The sequence below is a fragment of the Struthio camelus genome, chromosome 14, assembly GCF_040807025.1.
Source record: "Struthio camelus isolate bStrCam1 chromosome 14, bStrCam1.hap1, whole genome shotgun sequence".
NCBI lineage: Eukaryota > Metazoa > Chordata > Aves > Struthioniformes > Struthionidae > Struthio > Struthio camelus.
In genome coordinates, this window is record NC_090955.1 from 3,243,495 (window position 1) to 3,249,494 (window position 6,000).

Genomic DNA, 6,000 nt, shown 5'->3' on the forward strand with positions numbered 1-6,000 from the left:
CGGCAGTGATCCGGAGCGTCAAACACCAGGCCAAGACTAAAACAAGCAGTGCGCCACCCCAGCTCTGTCGTGCCCAGCGCGGTGCTGCACCGGTGAACGGCTGATGAGACCTGGAGCCCATGCTGTGCCTTCACCGACACGCTTCGTCCGACAACAGCGTGGACGCAGAGGAGAAACTGCATAACCTTCACGGAAGCGCAACGGTCTTCAGTGGGACTTCAACAGAGCACAGCCACTTTGCTGTGGTTCCATAATTTTACTTTTGTTCGCTTATAAAGGGACCATTTTTTTGTGCTGTGTGAGAGCTGTGAATAAGGCTAAGACGCTATCAAGTGGATAAAAATCACGGTCCAGAGGCACTAGTGATATGCCACAAGAGTCCAGGGAAAGGACAGGTTTATTGAAGATTTTGCTGTCCTGAAGCTGTTAGGCAACGTGCATCTCCCTCCGATTGTCTTTTGCACCCTTTCCCCCAAGGCGAAACACGGCAGGCTCTGGGATAACCCTCAGTTATGCAGCTGGTGATATGGGCTCCCCATCCTCCATCATTCCCCTTTCAAATGTTATTTTTAGAACAGAGGGAAAAAAACCCCCTCCAGTTCCATTTCAGGAATATTTGCAAAGGTTTCTGACTTAGTTTTGCCCGAGGACCAGTTAGCTGTCAGTTAGTGAGGGGGCAGCGTGCTGGAGGAGCCCAGGGGCCGGGGCACACAACCGATGGATGCTGCCGGGGGCCGGCTGGGCTCACCTCCCGTTCCTGTCGTCTCAGCAGCTCCAGGGCTGCCTCGCACAACGCTTGCACTTCCCCAAGCCCCGGAGGGGCTCTCACTATTGCTTCCTCACTCATCATTTTCTTAATCCAAAACCTCTCCCAACCTGTGAGGTGGGTGAAGCCCCCCCCCCCCCCAATCTGACAAATTCCCAACCCACCTCAGTTATCACTGTCAGTCATCCCCCTGCTCAGGGAGGTTTTTGATGTGCCCGAGCCCTATCCCAGAATAGCTCTGTTACAGATCGCAGTAAGTCTATGTGCAAACTTAACGTCAAGTGAAGAGAGAACCTCCTCCCTGTTCTAAACCACGAAACGGCAGCTAGCCAGCTCCGTTACGGGGAACGGCTTGAATGGTAGGAAAGAGCCCGTGCGGGACTTGGCAGTATATTACTTAACCAGAAGTCAACCATCTCCATTGCCTTGCACCATGTGAAGTTACTTACTTACATTTTGCTTTTCAATTAAACACAGTGCCAAGTGTTGGGGGGTGGGGAAATGGGTGCCTCAATCGCAGGACTTGCATAAACCCTGAAGATCTCTGGTTTTCATAGGCTGTTTAAGACCAAGTTAGTTTGTTTATGCATTTGACATGCAATTAATGTCTTGTTATTTTTGTACAGTCCTGCCATAGGCAAAACCACTGAAATGTCTCAAGTTTGTTGTGCATGTCAGGTTTTCCAGATGGCCTGAGGTTCTGCAATATTTTTGTGTACTGCAGCTTTCTTAGGGTGCCAAATTTAAACTTACGGTAAATTCACAGTGTGGGAATTGAAAAATATTCTGGGAAATAGCTATGAAACCCTGCAGAAAACTGACAGGAGTCTCCCACTCGCATGCTGCTGGCAACCGAACACCCGGCAGAGCGCAGAGCTCTAGTGGCTGAGGGTAAACGCTCCCTGACCGCTAGGCTTTGCGTGGCCGGCCGACTCCGAGCGTACCATCAGCGCTGGACAGGGAACGAGCCGCTGGGGCCGCGTGGATGTGTCACGTTTTGCGTGGCTGAGCAGCTCCCTGGCTGCGAGCACGGGAGGGATGCACAGGACTCCTTGCTCTTTTTCCACCTCCTTGTTTGTGCGAATTTATAGGCTTTGAAAGATGGACTTTCTGCCCACCTGAGTGCTCACCTGCCCGAGCGCAGGGAGAAGTAGGGGAGACCCTCGGCTGGCTCATTTTCAGCCCGAGACTTTTTTGCAGGCTCTTGCCTTTGACAGCAGCAGGCAGCATCTGCAAAGCGACAAGAAAGGATCATTTGGGCTTCCTGGCATAAGGGATTAATGCTTAAAAAAAAAAGAAAAATGGCACATACTGATAAACTTCCTCAGCTGCACCTAGGAAACATCATTACATAGTGATTACAGAAAAGGAACTCTTGGTGCTCTTAACAGGGCTTTCTGAGATGAAAAAGCTGGGCTACTACTCCATATTTAATTTCAACTGCCTTCAGATAATTCTGAAAATCCAAGGCCAGTGCTGTAACCTGTGTTTCTTAGCTGTCTGTTGTTCCACCTTAAATGAACTGAGTTTGAGCCCGGGTTGGTTTCTGTTTGCGATCTGCGTACTTACATTGTGTAATCCACCAAGCAAGTTATCAAATAAACCTGCTTCTTGAAACCGCTTGATTTGGCTGCTGACCACAGAGCTATCCTGTTCTTGCAGAGTCTCTTCTGCTTTCTAAAAAAACCTCCTGTCCATTGAGCTGTCCAGGTTAAACACATTAACCTGGTGGGGTTAAACACATTAACAAAGAATAAAAAGAAGAATTTGAAAGTAAATTGTTTTGAAAATGCCTAATATAATGGAGGTCCCAGGTGCTACAGACTAGAAATAATTATCATAAATGAGCCAGTTCTTATCTGGGTAAAATAGCATGGCTCCATCAAAATTAATGTAGCTCATTAATATCACAATGTTTGGTTCCTCAAATGTCTCTCCTGCATTTGATTTTAATGGATTTGAGGTGCCCAGATTTAACAGTCTAAAATCAGCATTTCATTAGTAAAATCCTAAAAATGAAACAAGAAATCCTAAAAATGAAACAAGAATTCATTACATATTTCATTTATGTGATGCCTTCAACTGTCCTAATAAATAAGATTTCTAAATATACTTTCCTTCTAATGAATGGAAAGGTACTGCAGAGATTAATGCAGAGATTATTTATTTTGCATTTGAGCTGTATGCTGGGCAATGTGAAAGTGTGCAAATGCTCTGTACTTACTAGGAGAAACAGCCACAAAATCCGACACCTGAGGCATCCTAGCAAGATACGCGTGGACAGAGAGTTGGGTTTCTGATTAAAGTCTCATGAGTGAAAAAAAAAGCTTTTGAATTTCAGCGTCATCGAGAAGCATCGCGCATCACAGGAGAACAACGCAAACAATTGCAGTGAGCGAATAATAACGAGAAAACCCCTTTGGATGTTCGTATCCTCAGCAAGGGCACTTCAGGTTCTTAGTACTTCAGAGGTGACTGGTTCACTCAGCGAAGGCTGGTCGGTTCAAAGCCACGACGAGCGGGACTGTCAGGGGACGTGTTATTAGGGGCGAGGAAGGCCGCGTATGTTTGGAAACTGCTCTGCTACCTCGCGTTTAAGAAATGTGTATCCAGTGAAACACAATATGAAGAAAAACATAACCAGCAGTTAATTATTTGGGGTTGTTGCCCCCATTTCTGTATTCTGACTACGGAGCCAGACTGCTGTGCCTGCAAGCGCTCGCCGCGCACCTCCGCTTTTCACACAAGTGGTACCCTTTCAAAGCGCAAGTTTCCTATTTCCATGAGCTTGTCAACCAGCCTTATTTTTTTCATCCAGGGCTTAGAATTACAAGCCAAGCGACGGGTTTGTAAGTACTGCTGACTTACAGACCCAGAAATCAATGAAACACTGAGCCAAGCGTCAAGGCTGAGCATCGAGATACCTGAAATCTACTGGCTGCCCAGCAGCAGTAAATTCCCTTTACTGCTCTGTGCCTGTTACTGCCGCTGCGGAAGAGGCACCATGTCCCCATCCGCCTTTGAAGCAGGTCTGGAGCTACAGGCAAAAAGCTGTGGCCGAGAGCTCCATGTTCTTACAGCATAAAGTTTTAATAAGTGTGCATTTTAAAAGATTACGTTTTGAGTGTATCTGCTAATGAAAAATAAATCTTTTCAAAAACATAACTCTTTTTATATTCTATAAATATTTGCATATTTCCCCACAAAAGATGCATGTTATCTTTATTCCAGTAACTAAATTGCTGAAGTGGTGTAGAGTAGCACAGGTGTCTTAATTTTGCCATCTAAGCATCTGGTCCAGCCTCTCTGCCGTTACTGGCAGGCTAACATTGCTTTATGCCACGTGTAGACGTGTATCAGCTACGCGTGCCATGGGGCAACTTTACCTTTGCTCAGGAGGAACGCTCCGCTTAGGACTACAAAACAAGCCGCGGCAGAACCGCCTAGCTGCCTCCTCAGTCACTAGCCTCCCATCAAACGGCAATCATTTTAGTCACTGAAAAAGAAAACGGAATATAAACAGTATGTCACAAATGATTTGCTCCCGTCAGCGCGAGGCGATCGCTGGCTCTGCAGAGGGGAAGGGGCAAGGACGACAGGCCACGTTCAGGACTGCAGGTCAAATTTTTGCCTTAGCGAAGCCAACACGAGGCCGGCCTACACCAGCGACGCGGCGACGCCAGAACTCCCGCAACAGGGTTAAAAGTTTCGTGCCCAGACTCTGCCGAAATGTTTGCTGCAAGCTTTCCTGGTTTAAACCCAGTTTACAAACCCACACAAAGTGCGCTCATCATATTTAGCCTTCTCCTTGCTCTCTCCAGGAGAGCAGCTGTTGAAACATCCGCAGGGAGACTGCCTGTTGCTAACCTCTGCAGATTACACTACTGGAACTGTTTTCTTAAAACCGAATTATGTTGCTGGACCATTTCATTTTTAAGCTTCGTTGACTGCAATATGACTCCTTTGAAATGCAGAGTCACGAGAGTGGCAGGATCCTACGGCTTTCCTCCACCGCCACACCTAGAAATCAAAATCAGCACTGCAACGTTGGGCAAAATTCACACCCCACTGAGCCGGGGAGCCTGCGAAGGTGAGCAGCGGCTCGGGGCTGCCCGCGCCTGGCGAGCGCGGGGCAGGAGGTGCGAGGGGGGAGACCTGCCTGCAAAGCCTGGGTGCCCGCTGCGAGGCCCCGAGCAGGGTCTCGGACGCTCCGTCCCACAGACCCGCTTCCTCGGTTCTGCTCTTTGGGATCCCCTCGGGGCGACGTGGCTGCACGCGGGCTGGAGCCCTGCGTCACGGCTTGGCACTGCTCCTCCGGAGGCCCCGGGGCTGCGCGGAGCTGCCTGGTCTCCGGTTGGGTTCACGGCGCAGCAGGAGCTGGCGATGGAGCAACAACCTCCCTTCCCTTCTCCTGGCACCCCAGTCCTCCTGCAGTGCACAACGCTCAAAGCATCCAACAGAGAGAACAAACCCAAGCCCAGCAGTTAGGTTCTTTACTAAATTCTGGATGAAAAGAGAGTTAAATCTGCAGCTGCACTAGGAGGAGGAGAAGAGCCCCTTCCGGGACCGACTACCATCTTCAGGCTACCATTGTACCAAAGGCAGCAGGTTTGGTGGATTTAGCAACGTCAGGCAACGCTCCCAGCCCCTGCCAGCGGTTGCACGCATCCTCAAAGACCCCCAAAGGCAACGAGAAATGGCATTTACCTGGCGAGGGTGTGCGCTCTGCCTGCGGAGCCGCCGAGCCCCAGGCTGCTCCTGCTCTCGCTTCTTCCCTTCTCGCTGCCTGCCGGCCCCGCAGCTCGTGGCTGAAGCCCGCTTCCTTCCGTAGAGCTCTCAGAGGGTTTAAACGGCATCGTTAAGACAAACGTTCGTGAGGATGGTGACTGCTGTTTGGTTTTTTTTCTTCTTCTTTTTCCACATCTAAGTGAGAAGCTGAGATTCTGAAGCTGTGGAGGTTCTACCCCGAGAGCATGGAAAGGTCATCATCTACGTAAATAGACGGTATCACCCCAAATTCATCCACTCAGATACTGTTTGGTCAGTTTTGGAAGCAGACTTAGACTGAAGACACAGGTAGGTTTTTCTGCCTCCACAGAGGCTCCAGCCCCAGGGCCTCTCCTGGTCTGTATCTGCAAGTCAGTGACAACCCAGGAAGATGCTGCCTATGGCAGCGCCTAAATTTGTCACCAGCTACAATGACATGCGGAGGAAAAACGCTCCTTGAAGACAGG